The following is a 22,722-nucleotide window of genomic DNA, read 5'->3' on the forward strand; positions in this document are numbered from 1 at the left end:
AGGAGACTGTGTGTTCCAGGATGGGCACTGAGTAGATCAGCAAAGGCCCAGTTAGGCTCCTGGGACACTGTGGAAAAACACATCAGAAATGCTAACTGGGTCCTCTCTGCCTTTTGTCTTGGAATATCTCTGGAAAGGTAAAACCCAGATGCCCTGAGTTGCAAATGACAGAAATGGGTTATGTTCCAATGACCTTCCCTTGTCACCGAACTCTCTTCTCAGCAGGACTCCAGTTCCAGCTGCCACCCTTACAAGGCTACTAGAATGTTTAGGGTCAAAGACTTCAGCCCTAGCAACTCTAACAAGCCAGGCTCGCCTGCCGCACCTCAATGTAGGGATTAAAGACACAAATAACAGTGAAAAACAGGGTAAGAAGACTTACTCAATGGAGCTGCATTAGGAAGCAGAACAGACTCTTAAGATTCAAGCTTAAACAAAGCAAGAGGCATGGGTAACCAGGCAGGCATGGATCTGACCACGCTTGTTCCAGCTCCACCTTTTATGCAAGATGGTCGGATAAGTTGTCAAAACTGTAAAACCTCCTCCTAGAAGACAAGCTACCCTCTGTCTGGCACCAAGCCTTGGACATCCCCACACCCCATGAGGCCTCCCTGGACAATTCTTACTTCCTAGGTTCTATTCTTTCAATAGTCTGAGAGCCAAAGGGAGGAGGCCAAGTGTCTCTCTTCAAAGTGTTCTGCCAGGATGGTTGGAACAGAAGGGGTCACCAGCCTGCTCCTCAGTCTGGGGTCCAGCCTTGCCTGAGCCAGGCCTTTGTTTACAAGCAAATAAAGCCATAAACAACCATTAGGAAGGAAGTGGGCTTGCTTGCCCAGCTCACTTCCTTCCCAGCGCACTTGTTGTTTTCTGGTTTGCTTTTTATTTATCGTTAAGAGTAAAACACAGTTTTAAAAAAAAAAGCAAGCCATTCCTTGGCACCCACTACCACAACCTAAGTTTTCAATTTTATTTTCTCTTGCTGTCTCTCCCCCTGCCCAAGCTTTATTTTACATGGTAGATGCACTGAGATGCAATTTTATTTTGTGTTTTTTTTTCTCCCCATTAGGCATAAATGCCTTTTTCATGTTGCTGAATAGCTGACGAGATTGTGGTCTGATGGCTGCGTAATTGCATTGGGTTCTAATTGACCAAACAAACCCTCCCTCCATGGCGGAACAGTAACACTCTTTCCAGGGGTTAGTTATTTTTCTGCTACTATAAATAACATCACAGTAAACATCCTTATGTATTCTTTTCTTCATTTTGGGGGGAATTATTTTCTGAGTCTAGACATCCAGTTTCTCCTTGGAGGCAGTGAATAGCCAGGGCGGTCCACTCCAGAGATTAGAACAAAGTAGCCATTAAAATGAAAATTGTATCGACTGTGTAGCGACATGGGAAAACATTTGTGCCTTGCAGGGGATAGCTCGAAATGAAAAACCCGGGTGTTTAAATAGTCTCAACTCAAATCAACGTGAAAAGATAGAACCCTGCAACTAGAGACTTCTCTTTTCCAGTGGCCGTCACTGGGAAAGGTCACTCTGCAGGTGCGCTGTCAGTCCCTAGCTCTCTATTTGTTGTCTCTGATCCATTTTCTCCAAGCTTTCGTGAGGACCTGACAAACAAGTACATCCTCAGATGTGCTGTACTAACAGGACCCTAGCGTTGGGCTGGAGTCTGCAACTTCAACATCTCTAACAGTGTAGACACACACACACACACACACACACACACACACACACACACACACACACTCCGACTCCGCCTAAACCTGCTATGCCACTGTCCAGCTAGTCCTGACGTAGAGGAAAAGATTCAGGAACCGTATGTCTGTATGGGACAGATTAGCTCAACTGCCCACTGCACCCAATGCTAGCACCCAGTGGACACTTGCCACTTCTCGCCTGGTTCTCCAGGACTTGTTTTGAGGCTCAGCTTGACACCTCCACACACCTTCCAGAACACATTGGGAAAGCACAGGTCAGAGATTTTTTTACATTCAAGATAATTACCCATAGCTACTCCAGGGTCACGGTAAAGCAATGGTGGGATGGCAGAGTTGGGCAGGGCCTAGGACGTAAACCTGCAAAGAGGTAGACTTTCTTCTTTTCCTTGTTGTCTTTCTTGGGCCAATGGGGGAATGGAGATGGCAAGTAGTTCAGAGGTCTGAGCCAACAGCAGGCGTCTGGCTGGGCCCTTATGGGGCACACTGGTTTTCCGTTAACGTCACAAGCGACAGTTATCTGAGAAGGGAGGCTCTCACTTGAGGAAAAAAAGCCTCTGAAAGCTTGGCCTGTATGTAAGCCTGTGGAACATTTTACTAATTAATGATCAAGTTGGTAGGCCCACCCCCTGGGCAGGTGGCCCTGGAGTGTGTAAGAAAGCAGACAGAGCAAGCCATGAGTGAGCAAGCCAGTAAGCAGCACCCTTCCATGGCCTCTGCATTAGCTCCTGCCTCGGGGTTCCTGATTTCCCTGGATGACTGATGCTGTACAATGAAAGCAAACACTCCCCAGCCCCAAGTTGCTTTGGTCATGATATTTTGTCACAGCACTAGAAAACTAAGACACCAGCGACCAAGAACAACTTAGCGGGAGTGGGGTAATGTCCTCAGGGTAAGGAGAAAACGGATAAGAAGTTGGGGGCTTTGGTTGTTGTATTGAAAAGTCCTTTCTTAGGTTCATACCTTATGGTGTTTAGAGAGCCATGGAACAGGAGGCAAGGTGGAGAGGGGACTGGTGTGGGGGCAAACACCTATGGTCCTAGAACTTGGGAGGTGCAGGCAAGATCATGACGCTCTCCAGAACATCTGAGGCTACTACATACCTAGGCCCAAGCCCTGCATGGTTTTATGAGACTTTATTTCCAACACACACACACACACACACACACACACACTAAAAATCAAACACAAATAAATACGGGCATCGGGAGTTTTGCATTTTTTTTTTTTTTAATTTGAGCTTTGTTTATTTTGGGGCAAGGTTCACATTGCAGGCCAGGCTGACTTCCAACTTTGTGAAGATTCTCCTGTGCCATCTTCCCAGGGGAGAGGATTATAGGCATGTGCCACCTTGGCTAGCGTACTTCCATTTTTATCTGTTGATTCACAGTGAGGGCAAATTAGATATTGCGATACAGACACATCTTACAGAGTTGGCAGTGACGGGGCTCTCAAGGTGCCCTGGGTCAGGTGATCCCCAACAGTTGCAAAGCAACAGCTGCTCCCATCCAGATGCTCCCAGAAGGTGCCTAGACCAGCTCTACCACTGCTAGTAGACCAACAACTCCCCAGGCAGCAAAAGGCCTGTTCTGGAAACTTCCTACGGGTCCTACGTCCAGACTGGCCTCAGGCAGCTGGCTTCCTCCTAGTATTTAAACAGACGGCTTGTGAACCGCAGTGCAGAGTGCATCGTAAATGACTTTTATATTGGCCACCCTGGGCTTTGTTTGTATTTTCTCCAGAAACCTGGAGAAACTGCCATTAAGCTCTCAGCCCGTGCCATAGGAACTGGCCTCTTTCACCTCACCGTGCCACAGTGCTAACACTGAGAAGCGAACCTTACACCCAGAGTCGCAACCTGCTCTGAACAAGAACGGCAGAGACGTGGAGTTGCAGTGGCTGTGAACCACTCTCCCACCGATACCTCATTTTGTGGGGTACACGGCTTGCCCTCCTCCTCGCCTTTCCTGTGTCTTCCTCTAGGGGGCGGGGCATGAGGAACAGGGATCTGGGGCTCTCGCTTCACCTTCTGATCTTTCTGCCTCCACTTCACATTACTCCAAACAAACACTTGGCTTCTTAGCAGAGATTCATAAACACTGCCTTGACCAAGCCCTGCAGTAACCACTAACCCAGAAAGCTGGGGAGGGGTCGGGTGGCTGCAGAACAGGCTCGCATCCATCCAACCCTCCCTTCCTCTCTCTCCTCTGCCTGGCCTCCTCAGCTCTGCCTCCTACAGAATCTTTGGGCCTCACACCCTCCTCTTAGGCAGTAGCTCTTGTCCCTGGGCAAGTCCTCTGAGCAGAAGGCTGTCTCACCCACGGAGCCCACCCTCCTAGGATCAATGGCTTCGATGTTGGTGGTAATTGTCTCCCCACGGTCCCCATAATGAGATAAAATGGCAAAGCGATAGCGTTGAACTTGACAGCCATTCCCACAAACCCTGCACATGTCTGGGGGTTCCAGACAGAAGTGTCTTTGTCAGAAGGCAACCGATAGAAATGTATTTATTTACTAGGAGTGGCAAACCTTGGGAGAAAGGAGGAGGAATGGCAGTTATTGGGTATGTTTGAAGGGGAGACAGTTTGTCAGAGGAGGAAGAAGTCATGGGGAGCAGGGCACCTGTATGATATAGGCACAGTGCTTTTGTAAGGCCCCACTGTAGCCCCAAAGAGGAGAGAAAAGGGGGCATGGAGGGGTGTCTGGGCTGGAGCCAGGTTTTCAGATGGGTGTCTGTTCTGCGCAGGGTGACTTTCCCCTGCCTGTAGCTCTGCCCTGGTATCGGCAGGAACCATCCACGGAGACAATCCAAGGACATCCCATGTCTTGCCTGCCATTTCCTGGTGTTGTGGTGGTCACTAGGGCCTTCTGTGTTGTCTGATGGTTGGCCACATGGAGACTACCTGATGAAGGCAGTTAGAAGGACTACTGTGGTTAAGGAATTGAGATTCCCATTAAAGCTCCCGTTTAGGCTCGGACCTGCCTGCACCAAGTGCATGCCTCTGCTCCGACTGCAGAAGGAAACAATACACAGACAGGTTTGAAACCCGGGAGCTGCATCTTGGCGTGCTGGCTTGGGTAGCAGGCTTGGCTGGAGCTCACACAAAAACAGTTCTGACTGTGGGGGGACAAACATGATACTGATGGGAGACTAGCCAAGTGGACTGGGCTGATAATACATTATCAGCAGCCTGCCGGTACCAGATACAAATAGGGTCTCATTCAAACGGCATAAAAACCCACGAGCAAAGTTCTCAGACCCTTTTATAGATGGGGAAATGGAGAGGCCCTGTGGTCTACCCAAAGTCACACCGCTTGTTTTTGCTGTTTTTATTGTACAGAGTCTTGAATATTGTTTAATATGCTGTGTGACACTGTGGGGTTGATTCACTAAAAATGCTAATGCAAGCCAGGTATAGTGATGCATACCTATAATGGCGGGATTCAGGAGGCTGAGGCAGGAAGGCTGCAAGTTCCAGCTTAGCCTGGACAACATAGGGGGACTTGGTCTCAAAACAAGGTAGTGTGCAAACAGACACTTAGCTATAATATGTGGAAGGCTTGTGTTCTGGTTTACAAGAGACGTTAATAATCAGGCAAAGGGGCACTGACTAGCTGATCTCTTTCTCTCTCTTTTTCTTCTTCTTTTTTTATTCTCTTGCCTGTTCAGGTTGTGCAAATAAAACAGTGAAACTGTGGAAGCTGGTCAAAAGCTGCAGCTGTACTAAAATCTCATAGAGATCAAATTCAAAGTTATTATGGGGCTGGTGAGATGGCCCAGTGGGTAGTGGGATGCTTGGAACTCACATAATAGAATCATGGGATTTATTCTTTGTCCTTCACATGTATGCAGTGTGTGTGTGTGTGTGTGTGTGTGTGTAAAATAAACATAATGAAAGTTATAATCTGCTGGTCATGGTAGCGTACCAACCCTTGGGAGATAGGGTAGAGGCAAGAGGATCATAAATTTGAGGTCATCCTTAACTATGAGTATAACTTGAATAGTGAGTTCAAGGCCAGCCTGTGCTACATGAGAACCCCGGTTTTAAAATATGATTTATTTATTTTTAATTTTGCGTGTATTGGTATTTTGCCTGCATGTATGTCTGAGTGAGGGCATCGGATCTCCTGGAACTAGAGTTACAGATGGTTGTGAGATGCCATATGGGTGCTGGGAATTGAACACTGGTCCTCTGAAAGAGCAGCTCTTAACCACTGAGGCATCTCTCCAACCACATGAGATCCTTTCTTTTTTTTTTTTTTTCAAAATGTGGGCTTTTAAGAGACAGTCTGCTTCCAGAACCTCTGCTTGGTTCACTGTGCCCAAGCCTTCCACAGCATGAGGTCCAGGTCCTAGACGGCCTCTGAAGACTCAAGCTCCTTGAGTTCTTCCTCAGGGAAGGTCTAGGGCAGGAAGATCTTCTGGAAGGATCCTCGGGGAAGCATTAGATAGCTTTGGGCCTGGAATCTAGGCAGAGACTGGTCTGCTGGGACTGAGCCAGGCGCAGGCCTTGTGAGCCCACAGTTGTTTAATAATATTTAATGCTTTTACTGCCTAGCTTGCCTATTTGTTTCATCAGTGATCTGCCTCCAGCTGCCGGCAGGACGCATCCCCAGCTTGTCCCTGCCAGCCCATCTGTCACCAGAAGACAGCTTCCACAGGACCTTTAAGAAGGATGAACTTTTGAGACAGAGACTAGTGGGAATGGTGCCCCGGGCCCCGGCCATAGAAGAAGCGTGTCCACCTGCCAAAGCGTCAACCTGGGAGCTCTCACCCCTACCCCCCACCCCTCTTCTCTCTCGTGTTCCCACTCCCACCCACCCTGAAACGGGCGCACGAAGTCACGCAGAGTAGTCAGGGCCTCTGAGGGACTTCAGGGTCCAAGTTCAGCCCTGCTATTGTTCCCTTCTCTGTAGCTTTGCTGTCCAGTATCACTGGGGGGAAGCCTGAAGTAGGAGAGAGCCCTCAGGCTCACTCTGTGGTCTCTCCTCTCCAGTGTCTCCAGGGATCGGACTGCGTCTCCCCCTCCCCCGACTGGCCTCAGTCCTTCTCTGATCTGTTTCTTCCTGGTCCTCCCTTCCAGGGCTGTTGGTCTGTCATCCCTGTCAGCACACACTACACTGTCCTGGCTTGAACCATCATGCTTGACCGTGTGTGGTAGTCCTGGCTCGCCGGCCACTGCCCTTAACAGTTTCAATTACCTATAGCCTATCAAGGGTGGGATTTCTGTGGTCTGGAAGGAAATAGTTCCTTTTTGATTCATTTATCTTTTAAATTTTGTGTCTGTGTGTCTGTCTGTGCCCATGAGTACAATTGTCCTCAGAGGCCTGAGGTGTTGGATGCCCCGTGTCAGGAGAGTTGCAGATAGTTGTAGGTGCTGGGAACCAAACTCAGATCCCCTGCAAGAGAAACACATGCTCTTAACCCTTGAATCATCTCCCTGACGACCAGAAATAAACGGTTCTTACGTTTGAAAGAGCGTGCCGCTTTTTTGAGTACCCCGATGGAATCTTGCTTTCCAGCTGGGGACACAACTCTTCCCTATGCCCAGCGAATCCACCCTGTGTGTGCTACCCTCCTTCTGAACACCCAGGAGTGATCTCAGTTGTCTGAGCTACTTAGAGGTACCCTGGAGCTTGTGCAAGGCTGCAGGTCTATCTTAACTTTCCATTTCCCCTGAGGATAAAGGGCTATGGGGCCTGGTTTAGATGTCTCTTCCCATGTTCTGTGTTTCTGGAGAGACATCTGTAAGGATCAGTTCTGGGACTCACACACACACTTGCTACAAGGATATGAGTTCAGATTATGAGCTTTGCAACTTCATACCCACAGGTAAAGTGGCATTTTCACTAACACTGGCCTGTCTCCTGGGCCCCTGACAACTGACAATCCCAGCAGGGGATTCTGGGTAATGCCCCCCCACCCCCCCACGTCCTGTTTAGGATTACAATTTTTGAGAAAATTTCTTGGGTTTACTTAAATATCCAAAGGTCTTAAAAACTCTGTACAAAAAACACCCGCAAGGCTCTTTAGGGCCTGGCTCTTTAGACAGCCAGGGTCTAGTTCTTCGCGTGAGCACTGCTTTCTTACTGTCACACAGCATGCTAATGTCTACCTGTCTACTGTCTGCATACAGCAGGCGCTCACTTGTTGGGTTTGGGAACTGACTGTGTGGTTCTGACCTAACACTGCCACCTTCTGGTGGAACTGCTCTGGTGCTGAGGGCTGTTCCGGGTTCAGACCAGGAAGCCGGGATTCCTCCTGGGCAGAGGTTGTCAGAAGAGGAACTTCACACAGAAGGGTCCACACAGCCCTTCTGCGTTCAGGAAGCGCAGAGCTCCATTGGCCTGTGACGCCCTTGTCACTACTTGTGCTATCAAGTTCCTCCATTCCTCTGGGACAGCTACCTCCCAGAAAGCAGATAGCTCATAAGCTCTGCGGGGGGATGGGTTCCAGCATCCACTGGCTGGTAGACTTGCACCCCTCCCCCTCCCCCTCCCTGTAGCCGTTTCTCCTCAAGGGGTGAAGGATCTTGTAAATCCTTGTTTTAGTTATCCTTTTCCTTTTTCCTATAAGTGCTAACTTCCACATACGCACCATTTTCACTAAAAACCCTCAACTTTTGATACGCTTTTGTTTTCATTTAGCTCAAAGTGTGTTGTTCTCTATTTTTTTGTGGGTTTCCGAGTTGTTTAATCCAGTGTTGATTTCTAGTTATTTAGTTATGATTAAAGAACATAATTTGTGTGATTTATGTCCTCTTAAATTCGGTGACTTGCTTTTTAACTCAGAATCTGGTCTATTTTGTTCAATGTTCCAAATGTATTTGAAAAAAATGTATATTTGCTGTAAGAGAACATTCTAGAAAAATAACAATTACATCCTGTTGGTTGAGAGTCTAACCTTCATGACTTTGGGGACGTTTACCCCTTCTACTCTTAGGGTAATATTGACAGAGAAATGTTGACATTTCCAACTGTAATTGTATATTGTCTCTTTTCAAAGGACTTTTCATTCACTCATGTCCTTATCATTCTGGTGTTCTTTACTCCTTTGCATAGATCCAACTTTCTTTCTGGTATTTTCCTTGTGCTTATTCTGTGGTACTTCCTGGAATGCCTTTTTCCAACTCTGGTCTGTTGCCACCAAGTTCTCTCAGCTTCGTTTGTTGGGGAAAAAACAACTCTCATGCTTTCGTGGCTGGAGGACATCTTTGCTAGGTATAGAATATAGCAGGATAAGAACTTTTATTTTTTTCCTTCAGAGAATTAAACAATGGTTTTCTTGTCGTCTGATCTGATCTGAAATCTGCTGTCATTGTATTTTTGTTCCAGCCTAGGTATTCCTTTTATCTCTGGAAAAAGGTTGGTTGTTTCGTTTTGTTTTGATATATGTGGTTACAGTCTGCAAATAATTTCTTTTCTAATGTTTGTTTGTTTGCTTTGAGACAGAGATTCACTTTGTTGCCAGGCTGGTGTGAAACTCCCAGGGCTCAGGCAATCAATCTCCTGCTTTAGCCTCCCGAGTATGCAGCTTCCTCCTTCTAGAACACAGGTAGTGTGACTACCACTGTTATTTTACTGTCCATGTCTGCCCTGTCATTTGAGTCACTGTAAACCCTGTTTCTATTACATTGTTTTTCTGCTAGTGTGACTCCCATCCAATGGCATTTTTACATGGCTTTTTTTTTCTTTTTAAAAATAAGTATGGTGAGTACCTACCACTGAGGCTGCTCCTGCATTCTTGAGTTTGTTTTTCCAAATGTGGTTTGTTACTGCAACAGTTGCTCGTGGGATTTAGAAGGCCGGCTCTGTTCTCCTCTCACTCAACCTTCCCTGATGTCATTATCTTACAGGATCACGGTATACCTATCAAAACTAAGAAATCTGGAGCTTGGGAGGTAGGTCAGCAAAATGTTTGCTGCTAGAACCTGAGTTCAACCAGAGCCCGCCTTTTAAAAAAAAAAAGCCAGGTGTAAAGCAAGTCTACCAACATCGGAATGGCATAGAGATTAGCATGTGGCTCCTGGGCAAACAGTGACACAGAAATATGTGAAGCAGGACATATTAACTTGTAATCCCAGGGCTGGGGAGGCAGAGATAGGCAGATCCCTGGAGTCCTAGCCTAAAGTCACACCTGCTTGGTTGGTATAGTCCAGGCCAATGAGAGACCCTGTCTCAAACAGACAAGGTTGATGGGCTAATGAGAGACTCTGTCTCAAACAGACAAGGTTGATAGGCCAGTGAGAGGCCCTGTCTCAAACAGACAAGGTTGATAGGCCAGTGAGAGGCCCTGTCTCAAACAGACAAGGTTGATCGTACATGGGGACAACAGCTGAGGCTGCCCTCTGACCTTCACATACAGGCACACACATGTGTGAACAGTGCGCACCTGCAAACACATGAGTAAACACACACCCCCAGAGGTCACCCATCGGTAGTTAGCTTTTGTTGCTCTCTACTTACTTACGATAGATGTCACGGAGTTCGTGCTGATGCCTGTCTATCACACCTCGCCCCCTTGCTTACTCTGCACCGTAACTCATCCACCTGTGATTTACGTTTTGAACTCGGGCGTGGTCTCAGAATCCCTGACCCCCATTCCCCTGTGAGAAACTAACTCTCTGGATATCAGAGTATAGTGTGGATTTTTTTTTTTCTCTTTGCCTCTCCAGACCCCACCCAACTCGATCAGTGTTTCTGTCAGTCCGAGTTGTGGGCCACATGTTTGCAATGTTTTCATCTGATGCCGCCCTGGCCTGGCATCCCTCAGGAGCGCACTGCCATCCTGTTGCTAACTGTTTTTAATTTGCACCCAGCAAGAGCTCACTCCTGTGGTGTATGGTGCTGAGGCTCTGAAAAAAATGCATAGACAGGGCTAGAGAGAAGGCTCCGCGGTTGGGAGCAGGCACTGCTCTTGCAGAAGACCTTGGTTCTGTGTACCCACAACCTATCTTAGGCAGCAGACACTTACGACTGATCCAGCACCTCCAGCCTGCACCATGTACACGTACCCACGAACAGACAGACAGACAGACACAATTAAAAAACTATTTATTTTAAAAATGCAAAAAAGGCTGGATCCGCCCCCTCAGTGGCACCATTAGTCCCTTCACCGTAAACCATTCCTTGTGAGGCCCAACCCCGCCCCTTAACCGTTAGCGTCTGCTTCCCCAACCATTGGCTACCTTGAGCTCATCTGTTTTCTATGCCTATAATTCTGCGCTTTCCAGAACAGATTCCTACCAATATGTATTCCTTCTTCCTTCTACCTTCCTCACCCCCTTTCTTTAATAGTTTTTTGGGTTTTTTTGTTTGTTTGTTTGTTTGTTTTTGAGAGTGGGTCTCAGTAGCTCAGACTGGCCAGTTGAACTCTTAATCTTCCAGCTTCCGCATCCTGAGTGCTGGAGTTACAGGCGCTGTGCCAGGCTCAATATGTAGCCCTTTTAGTCTGATTTCCCTCGCTCAGCAAAATCCATTGAAGGATCGCTGGCATTGTGGCTTCTCCTTTCTCCGAGTCGCGTTCCATCTTCCAGCGGCATCCCAGCTTGTTTATCCATTCATCTCTTGAAGTGCATATTGATTGTTGTAGCTTGCCTTTTTATTCTCGTAATGATGTCTTTTGAACAATGTAATTTTTCAATTTTGGTATACTCAAATTTATGGACGTCCCCCTATGGTTAGTGCTTTTGTGTATTGTTAAACAATCTTTGCCTCAAGGTTAAGAAGATATTCTGGGTTTAAAAAAAAATAAAATGTTTCTGAAGTTAGACTACTAGTCCTATATTAGATTGTGGCTCAGCCTGGGATTGCTTTTGTGTTTTGTGTGAGGTAGGAATTGAAATTCGTCATTCCCCAATGTCCCTGCCCACCAACCCAGGACCAGGGGCTGATACCTCCCCTTCTCTTGGATGCATAACAGTGCCTTTTCCACCATAGATAGGGGCACATCTGGAGTTGGAGTCTCTATTCCCACCTGGTTCATTTGTCCTTCATTAATCTCACACGGTCTCCGTCTCTGGTGCTCTAGTCCAGGTCTTCAAGCCTCGTAGGGTTGTTTTTGATGCTCTAAACTCTGCATCCCCACGGAGAGAATCAGCTTGTCAGTTTTCAGGAAAACAGCCGCTGGAAGACTTTAACTAGAATTGCAGGAACGTCACAGATCAACTTGGGGAGAATAGGAATCTTATTATTGAGCCTTTCGACTCACGACTATGATATATATGAGAAAAAATGTTAAAGACACCAAGACTAGAGGTTCAGGTACACCCTTCTTTCAAGACCCGGGATCTGTCCACTCAAATGTGTGTGACCAAGTAGGACCTTACAAGCAGAGTTTCCTTCAGTGAGAGTCCTTTCCAGGTAAACCCAGTCCTCTATTCAAAACCGAGGGGTACTTCTCTCTGCCCATCCTGACAGCTACTCCAGCCACTCCTGTCCTCAACAGGTGTGCTCACATGTTTCAAACATTTAAAAATGTTATCTGGACCTGTGAGTGTAGGTCCATGATCACAGCTGCCTGAAGACTGAAACAGGGGGATCATAAGTTAAAGCTGCCTGGGCTACAGTGAGTTCAAGGCCAACCTGGGCCACCTATTGAGGCCATGTCTCAAAATAAAAGATTTTAACATTAGAAAAAAGAGGATTGGCATATGCCCTCGGGGTAGAGTACTTTCATCAGGCCCTAGGCTCAACCTCTACTACTATGGAAAAAAATGCTTATACATTAATAATACTTTTGTTTTATTTTTAGCATTTATTGGTTGTGTGTGTATGTGTGTGTGTGCGCGCGCACACACACATACCACAGATGGAGCTTAGAGGACAACTTTTGGGGGTTCTTTCCTTTTACCATGTGGGTCCCAGGGATTGAAATTTTGTTATCTGGGTCTTGGGAGTGGTCTCATGTAGGTGGCCTTAGACCTGCTTTTGCCTGGTGAACTGTCACACAGCCAAATCATTTTAATAAACGTTGACAACAGGTACTGTGAGCCAAAACAAAATAATATTCAGAAGTAGGCGTAGGGGAGTTGGTAACATGCTTACTGCAAAAGCACGCGGGTCTGAGTTTGGATCCCAGCACCAAGGTGTAAACGGCTCTGTGTCGGGAACACAGCTGTAGCTCCAGCTGATGCTGGACTAGGAGCCAGGCAGTGCCTGGAGCTCGGTGGCGACTCCGTCTACTCAGGCAGTGAGCTGCAGGCTCAGGGAGGGCTCTTGCAGAGGACCAAGTTAGTTTCCCAGCGCTCACAGGTAGATCACAACCGTCTATAACTTCAGTTCCAGGTGATCCGATGCCCTCTTCTGGTCTCCCCAGGCTCCTACATACATGAGGTACAAACCATCCATAGGGAAGAACATATGTGAGGCAAATACACATTAAGCAAACAATAAATAATTCATAAAAAATAAGTTGATGAGGGCTGAGGAGATGGGTCTCTAGTTAAGAGCACACCCCACACAAACACACCACACACACCACACACACCACACACACCAACACACCACACACACCACACACACCACACACACCACACACACCACACACCACACACACACACACACACACACACACACACACACACCACACACATCATAATACCACACACACACCCCACATACAAACCACACACACACACACACACACACACACACACACACACACACACACACACACACACACACACACACACACACACACAACCCACACACACACACACACCACACACACCACACCCACACACACCCCACATACACCCCACACACACCACACATACCACACATACCAAACACACCACACACACACATACACACACACACACACTATTTAAAATAAAGAGAAAATTTAAATGTATTTTTAAAGAGAAAATATCCATTGTTGATCTCCGACCCTCACATGAATATGCACACACGTGCAACCACACGTACACACGCAAAATTAGGTCAAAACAAAATTGAAACAAGGGATGTTCAAAATAGCCACCAGAAATTAAGATTTAAATAGCAATGAGAAAATTTAAGTGAAATAACATTGAGTTCTTTAAAAAAAAAACAAACCCACAAGGTCTTAAAAATCCAAGAACATCCATGAAGTCATCATTGAGTCAGTGGCATATTTTTATGAGCATTTTTTTCCAGCAACTGTAAAAATGCTCTTTTTGACTAAGCATTAACTGGAGAAATGGCGAGGGGATATTTTTAAGCTAAGTCCAAATATTTTCCCTCTGACTTTCATCTCCAAATCAAATCTCTTGTTCAATAACTTTGAGAGGATCTTTTTTAAAAAAAAAAAAGTTTAATTTTTCCTTTTTGGCAGGGACTGCAATCTTTTTATCAACAAACTGTAGTTTCTGTTTCAAAATACCTCTGCCAGCGTGTGGGGTTGATTTCCATCTTCCTTGGTCTCCCCATGCGAAAAGGGGGAGACTGCACTGTGCTACCTGTGTAAATGTCTGTGCTGACGTGTCTACATGCCCCGTGTTCAGAACGCCATCACACTCCGGTACACGTGTTTTCAGAATGGAAGTATTACTTTGTCAACTGTTACTCCCCCCTTCCCCTCCCCTCCCCCCCCGGAGGACTGAAGACTCTTAAATGAGTGGGAAATTTAACCCAGGTGATAACTTCGGATGCACACCAAAATGAATGGGTTCGGGTTTCAGATTGTTAATGTTAATAGCATTTAAAAAAAATCTGGGCCATGGTAAGCTAAAGGTCGGGGCCCTGGCCTGGTTAAGAATCCCTTCTGCGAGGCCTTCCTGGTTGCTCTTCTGTCTGCCCCAAGAGGGGTTGGGTGGAAGGGTCCCTAGCCTTCAGTCATTAGCTCAAGGTAGAGAGCCTTCCGCATGCCCCAGGCACTGAGAAATCTCTCTGCGGGGCATCTCCATCAGACTTTACCCGGAGCTGTGCAGATTCTCCGTGCTACCTCACCGCGGGATTTGTCTGGTATAGCAACAGGCACGGGAGACTCTGCTGGGGCTGCTGGCGTTGGGGTCGGAGCCTGGGCCCTGGCTCTGGGTCCTGAGCATGGGGTTCAGGTTTAAATAGCAGGAGGTATGTGAAACTTAGCAGTCCTGGTCAGTGTGTGTCCCTGACTGATACTGACCATTCGTCTTGGCTACAGGCTCGCCTTAAATGTGGGCTGACAAGTTGTCAGAGCCGGAAATCCTAACCTGGGAGACAGCTTCCTCCTCCGCTGGCCCCACCTTCACTTCTCTCACCTTTGGGATTCTTGAAGAAATTCCAAATCTTGGGGTCCATTTCTATCAATCCAGTAGCCCAAAGGAGGGTCACCCATGTCTCTTTAGGCTGTCAGGCCTCAGCGACGACGGGGTTGACAGGCCCTGACTCTTTCTTAGAGGCTGCTCTAGTGACACCATCCTACCTCGGCTTGGCTGTCTCTGGAGAGCAGCGTCTCTTGCTTTGGGCTCAGGTTCCTCCCACAGCAGCCTGGTGGCCCCACCCGTCTCTCCTAGCTTCTCCCTCCAGTTCTCACAGTAACTGGGGCTAGTCATTTCACTCCATTTCAGTCCAGCGTCCATTTTTTTTTTTCACACTTTGTTGAGAAAATGGTTTTATTGAAAGTAAGAAGTTTTGGGGCTGGAAAGGTGGCTCAGTGGTTAAGAATTCTTGTAGCTCTTGCAGAGGACACGGGTTCATTCCTATTTCCCCACATGACAGCTAACAACGGTCCACGAGAGGGTGAGACAGTGCCCTCTTCTGCCCTCTGAGGGCAATGCATGCACAGGCAAGACTCTTACACATCAAATATAATTTTAAAAAAACTATCCTCTGTGTGTGTGTGTGTGTGTGTGTTTGTGTGTGTGTGTATGCTATAGTATGCATGTGGTTATCCCGTGTGTGAGTGTGTGTGTGAGTGTGTGTGTGTGTGTGTGTGTATGCTATAGTATGCATGTGGTTATCCCGTGTGTGTGTGTGTGTGTGAGTGTGTGTGTGTGTGTGTGTATGCTATAGTATGCATGCGGTTATCCCGTGTGTGAGTGTGTGTGAGTGTGTGTGTGTGTGTTTGTGTGTGTGTTTGTGTGTGTGTTTGTGTGTGTTCGCGCTCGCGCGCGTGTGTGTGTGTGTGTGTGTGTGTGTGTGTGTGTGTGTGTATGCTATAGTATGCTTGTGGAGATCAAAAGGCAATTCGTAGTTCTCTCCCTCCACTTGTGGGTCCTGGGAATCAAATTCAGGTCATGAGGCTTAGCAGTGAGCACTTTTATCTACTGAGCCGCAGTACACCACCACCGCACACCGCCCCTCGGCCCTGCTAGCTTGCTCTTTAAAATCTTACTGTAATGCTTGGAAACAGAGCTATGTAGGGCGCTGGGACTAGCTTGGTTGTTGTTGTTTTTTTTTTTTTTAATTGACACACAATGTGCATATTTATGGGGTACAGCTAGTTTGCTTTATTTTTAATAGCTGTCATAACTGATTCACAGAGGAGAGGTGTATCATGGGGCGCATGTATTAACTCACGGCTCTCGGTTTTCATCCCCATCCAATTAAAGGCTTTTTATTGAACTGAGCTAGGAATCATGCGTCTTCTTTTATGTCAGCCCGCGGTTTTACAAGCTAATTGGAAAGCGTTACCTTTTTATATTTTTAAAATAAACAGACTCAACATCCGCCCACATTATTTGGGCAAATTTCAAACAGGTTAGGAAAAAATCTGTTTCTAATATTTCCAGGTATGCCCATGTAAACATTTTTTTATAGAGCGATACTGCATGTTTGGCAGCAACAGCGTGGGGAAAACACCACTTCAAAAGTCTCCCCAAGATGCCAGCTCTACAACGGAAAAGCGTTCGTGTTCCAATGAGTCACCTAATTTCTCTTGAGTAGGCAAATGAAGTTGCATTTCCTCTCGGTGAGCAACGGCTCTGTATATGTTACAAATAGTATAAAATGTCATTAGCAAGATAATAGGTGGAAAATGCCAACCACTGCTTGACATCCTAATAGGTCAGCGCAGGCGAAACACTTGTTTGTGCAAGAAAAGCATGTAACCTGTCTACAGGTGCCTGGCTCGTTCGAGAGTGCCGTCTCAAGACAGCCAAGCTGGCCTCCCCGTGGTTGGAAAGATGATCAGCCCCTCCTCTCCCATCTCAGATCCTTGTCTATGTGTTGCCAGAAACGTCTAGAAAGGAAAATAAACCATCTCAATGACTCCTGCTGCGGGACAGCGTCTAGACGGACTATCCTGGTCACAGTAACCTGGAGAAAATCTCCTAGGAGATTAACACGGACTCGGCTTTTTTATTTGTTCCCCACCGGCCATGGGCAGACCATAAGTAGTGGTGCGGTGTGCGTGTGCCAGTTTGTGTGTGGGTGCATGTTCCTGTGCCTGTTTGCATGTGAGTGTGGGTAGGTCAGAGGTCAAGGTCAGGAGTCTTCCTCAATTACTTGCCATTCATTCATTCATTCATTCATTCATTCATTTTGAGACAGGGACTCTCACTGAGCTCAGAGCCCATCAATCTGGCTAGTGAACTCTAGGGACTCTCCTGTACCCAGCTCCCTAACGCTGGGATAACGAGAGTGCTCTGCTACACCTGAATCCTCCCTCACGTGAGATCCAAACTGAGGTTCCCTGCATGGCAAGCGCTTTGCTAACCCAGCCACCTGCTTTCCCTCTGCTTTTGGGGGACGTTTGTCTTGTCTTGTTTTACCTTCCCCCCCTCCCAAACATAATATTTTTGTTCTTGGTTGTGAGTCTAGCCTTTAATGGCTGAGCCCATAATGTTTTTATTGATTATCTGGGAATTTCATACAGTGTATCCAGATCACATTCACTTCCTACTCTTCCCAGGTCTACCCTCCTACCGTTTTCCCTCCCACCCACAAACGAAAAGAACAACAACAACAAGAAGAAGTGAAAAAAAAAAACAAAACAAAAAAACCACCAAGGCCAATTTGTGTTGCCCATATACTGAGAAGAATGAGAGACATTAAAGACTTGTATGGCAAGCACCCTACACACACAAAAGAAACAGACAGGAACAGACAGGGAGAGGGACAGGGACAGGAAGCTATCCAGCAGGGGTGGAGGTGGGTGGGAGGGGAAGACTCCGTTTTCCCTAAGGGGTTAGCCACTGGGAGTTTGTTCTACTTTTTTTTTTTTTTAAAGATAGGTTTTGCTATATAATCCAGGTCAGCCTTAAACTCATAGTGTCCCTTCCTCAACCTCCTACATGCTGGGTTTACAGGCCTGTACTACAAGATATGAGAAGAAATGGTATTTTTAGTAAAACCTTACTTTATTATTCACTCTGTAACATCTTCCTCCTCTGGTGGATCAGAGACGCATGGCTGTTCCTGTGGTTCCTTGTTAAAGGGACATCTAGGAAGTCCAAATTAGAAACATCTGTAGCAAAACCTTGGCAGCATGAGACCCCTCCCTCCTCTTCACCATCAGAAATACTTTCTCTGCTTTTTCCAAAGTTGTGTTGCATGTGCTATTATTCTTGCTGTCATCGACTGCCAACTTCTGGGTTTCCAGTCTAAGACAAGGGTGTGCATATTACAAGAATTCCTTTTCTGGGAAGATATAAATGTATGCATTCTCCTTATAATGTCCCAGTGAAAGGGCAAAGTACCTTCCCACCCAAGTCCAACGCAAGGAACCAATGAGCTTATAGGACAGACAGGGAATAGCTGAGGGGTTGCTTACAGGACCAGGAGTGACCCCTTCCATACTAGAAAGTCTTTACTCAGCATGGGTGATGGCTCCCCACAGCCACACAGACCTTTCATTAACCTCCCCAGCTTTTGTACTCTAACACATCCCAAGACCCCTAGGTCATTCATAGTTAGGACAGAATTGCTGAGAAAAGTGATTGGAATCTCAGGGGAGGGTTCATGACTTACCCAATCTCTCCTTCTCTGAGGAAACATCTGTGGTCAATGGGCCCTATCATGATGGTTGATTAAAATCAGGCACCGCTGGTCTAATGAAGATAGTGACTGTTTTGCTTGGAGGATAGCACACTAAAGCCCCCAACCCTGTGTGTGTGTGTGTGTGTGTGTGTGTGTGTGTGTGAGAGGGAGAGAGAGAGAGAGAGAGAGAGAAAAAGAGAGAGAGAGACAGAGATAGAGACAGAGAGAGACAGAGACAGAGAGACAGGCAGAGACAGAGAGATACAAACAGAGACAGAGAGACACAGAGAGACAGAGACAGATGGGGGAAGAGGGGAAGGGGAGGGGGAGGGGAGGGAAAGGGGGGGGGAGGGAAGGGGAAGGGGAGGGGAAGGGAAAGGGGAGGGAGGAGGGGGGAGGGGGAGGGGAGGGGAGGGGGGAGGGAGGGAGGGAGGGGAGGAGGGGAGGGGGGGAGAGGGAGAGGGAGGGGAGGGAGGAGGGAGAGGGAGAGGGGAGGAGGGAGGGAGAGAGGGAGAGAGGAACTGAATCTTCTAGTAACCTCTTCCTAGAGCCCTAACACCATCACCACCATCAAACCCCCAAGTCCCAGCCAAGGCAGCAGTAGAGGAGGCCCCAGGGGCTGGGAATGTTGTTGGTGGAAAGCTCACTGGCCTGCCTTGCTCCGACTGAGCACAGGCACAGCATTGAAGGAAGGACATCTTGTCTTGTCTGCCCGGATTCTCAAGCCGTCTCCATGTGACATGAAACTGAATTTCAAGTAGGAAAAGGTCTCAGTGCCGGCATTTTCTTGCTGTTCCCTTTTATCTGCGTTATAAACATTATCTTCAGTTGTAGATTTCTTGCAGGAGTCTTGTTAAGCCATATATCCATTTGCGAGAGGACTTAATGCAGTTAAAATTTGGTCACATAATTGATAAAGCCACTTAACTAGGGATTTGGGACATATTAGGAATTCAAGTTATCAGCATCAATTAGAGAGAGGGAGACCAGGTATTTCGGGGAAGAATTGGATGCTCCAGTCTGAAGCAAGTTTAGCTTTTTGAGTGGGTCAGTCTGGATTCCCTTGCATTATAGCCATTTCTGGAACACGTATATGGTATATGAATGTATTTCTTTATAATACATTATATTTGTGTATATATGTATTTGTATGTGTATGTATGTGTGTATATGTGTATGCATATGCATATATGTGTATATATGTGTGAATATACATGTGTGTGTATTTATATGTATGTATATACAATCGACCCTTATAACCCGAAATCCAAGATTAGGCTGTACACAGGTTGGTCTTTCTGAAGACTGGGAGGAAGGGCCAGTTCCAGCCTCTCCCTACCTTCTGTGGGGTCACTGGTGGTCTCTGGTGTTCCTTGACTTGTAGACGCTTCACCCTGATGTTTGCCTCCATCCCCATATGGTGTTTTCTGAGAGCATGTATCTGGGTCCAGTTTCCCCTGTATAAGGACAGCATTGTATATCATGAGGGTCCCAATGCTTGTGATGTCACTTTAGAGAACTATGCCTGAAACTCTACCTCCAAGTGAAGTCTTGATTGAGGTACAGGGATTTACTGCTTTGACCCAGGAATATTGGGGGGCACAATTCGCCTATAATGTTGGCCTCCACTCAAACCTCCCGATGTAGGACCTCAGAGGGTGAAAGCTTGTGTGTAAGCACATACCATGCATGTGACACTCATTTGTCACAATTCTTAGAACGCTGGTCTTTGTTTTTGTTTTGTTTTTGAGACAAGGTCTTGCTAGTTGGCCCTGTCTGGCCTGTTACTCTCTATGTAGTCAAGGCTGGCCTCTGATTCCCACATTCTCCTCCCTCTGCCTTCTGGGTGCTGGGATTACAAATGTGTGCCACCATATTGGGCCCAAGTTTTTAGAACACTTACCGTGAGAGCTTCCCTCTTAGATATGCAAGCGCTTGGTACAGATCTGGGAACCATGAGCACCACGCTGTGAAGCTGACTTCATCTTGCATGGATAAAATGTTACCGTTGTCACACATGAATCTGTGTTTTGTAAGAACGACCCCAGATGACTCGCATGCTTAGTAAAATTTGAGAACCACAGAGCCACCTAAAGGGACACACAATGTCTCATCTCAGAATCATTGATGAACAAAAGAGAACCACACAATTAAATGTGTGACTGAGTTCTAGGAGGATTGAAAGAAAAAAATCTTAAATGTCGAAACTGGAGAAATGAACCAGAGAGCTAAGCACTGGCTGGCCCAGGACAGTGTTAGAGAGCATGGGACAGAACAGAGCAAGTGGCTTTCAACTGTCCCAATGCTGGGACCCTTCAATACAGCTCCCCATGTGGCAGTGAGCCCCAACTATAAAATTATTCTCATTGCTATGTCATGACTGTAATTTTGCTACTGTTATGAATCATTGTAATGTAAATATCTGTTTTTCGATGGTCTCAGGCAACCCACAGGTTGAGAACCACCAGATTAAACCCTTAGTAGCGGTGTGTGTATGTGTGTATGTGTGTGTGTGTGTGTGTGTGTGTGTGTGTGTGTGTGTGTGTGTGTTTAAGAAGGGGTTAGAAGGGTGAGGACCTAACTCAGGGTGTCACATATTTGAGGCAAATGCCCACTGTTGTGCTTCATTTCCAGCCTAGGAACCTAACTTGAAAGTTTCTCTGCTGACTCTTGGCTGGTGCCCATCACAGATGACAGGCCGTTGCACAGCCGAAGCAGAGAGCCTAGGCTAAACCCCTTTGCATAAAACATGTAGCTCTGGAGAGATGCCTTATCATAGAAAAGGGAGCTAGAAACAAACCAGAGAACCACTTCATCTGATTAAAATATTGGAGGCTGGGGCTCTACTGTACACACAGAGCTGCTCTGAGGGTTTACAGGGTCAGGTGGCTTAGTCGGGGTACATTTAAGAACAGGGATTTGAGGGAGGTATTAGGTATTAGGGTTTGTTTTGAAGTACAAGAGAGAGTTGGGAGTTTGATAAGGTTTGTTGTCAGGCAACTTGAGTACAGGCAGGGGTGGGGGCACTGAGCAACCGGAGAAAGGTATCCTGGGAGCTGGGAATAGATTGGAAGTCTAGAGAGTAAGCAGAGGCTGTGTCAAAACAGAACTTGCTACTTTTAAAGTCGGCCAAGCACGCCTCCCTGTGGTTCCCCCCTGAAATCTGTAATGATTGGTTGTTACTATAATATGATACCTTTGGAGGCCATGTCAGAAAGTGATCGCACCTTTACAGTTTCAGCCCTTGGTCAACTGGCCCCACTGCTTTGGGGCCTATGGTGAGGCAACAGACATCCCTCCAATGTCCTCCCACCTTTTACTATGCCCCACCATTTAAAGTTTCTACGACCTCCTGGAGATCAAGCCTTTAACACACAGGCTTTGGGGGAGACAATGATATCCAAATGAGAGCAAACTCTAAGGAGATCTGCCCCTCACTCAAAAGCCCTCACCACCTGCCCATTCCCAGGGCCTGGAAGAAGAGTCGTAAGCTGAAACAGCCAGCTGTGTCTGAGCTGGCAAATGGCTGCTGGGATGTCAAAAGCTTATGTGGAGGAGAGTCAGCATAGGAGGAGGCTCGTGTGCCGAGGCCAGGGCCAGTTTGAGGAAACCAGAGTTGCTAAAATTGCATGGCTCTTGGTAATTTGGGAATCTAATTTGGTGTGTGTGTGTGTGTGTGTGTGTGTGTGTGTGTGTGTGTGTGTGTGTGTGTCGCCTGGCACTCGCATGCTTAGGAAAGGGTAGGGGAGTGGGGTGGAGATGTAGCCCAGGGTGTCACAGATGCTAGCAAATGCCCAACTGCTGAGCTTCATTTCCAGCCTGAGACCCTAGTTTGAAAATGTCTCTGCTGACTCTGTGGGTAGTTAAGTAGCAACTAACAGCTCTCATTGGCTGAGTTATTTATCAGACGCCAGGTAATTTTCCTACTTATTCCTCATGGCAATCCTACAAGGTAGACATAATTATTATCCCTCTACCGCCTAGAAGTCTTTAACTCTGATAGGTAATGAATGACAGTTGTTCCCTAACTAATGACATAGCATTAAGCTTAGACCTACCGACTGCTACATCAATACGTTGATAGTGGGTAACTCTGGGGAGTCGATTATAGATTTTAC

General features: G+C 46.8%; 1 protein-coding gene across 1 annotated transcript in view; it reads left to right on the forward strand.

Annotated features, from left to right (window-relative positions):
- The window catches only part of Cib4 (calcium and integrin binding family member 4), a 62,185-nt gene that overhangs the window by 25,546 nt on the left and 13,917 nt on the right, over positions 1 to 22,722 (forward strand). The window lies entirely within an intron of this gene.

Source organism: Rattus rattus, chromosome 7 (assembly GCF_011064425.1).
Source record: "Rattus rattus isolate New Zealand chromosome 7, Rrattus_CSIRO_v1, whole genome shotgun sequence".
Lineage (NCBI taxonomy): Eukaryota > Metazoa > Chordata > Mammalia > Rodentia > Muridae > Rattus > Rattus rattus.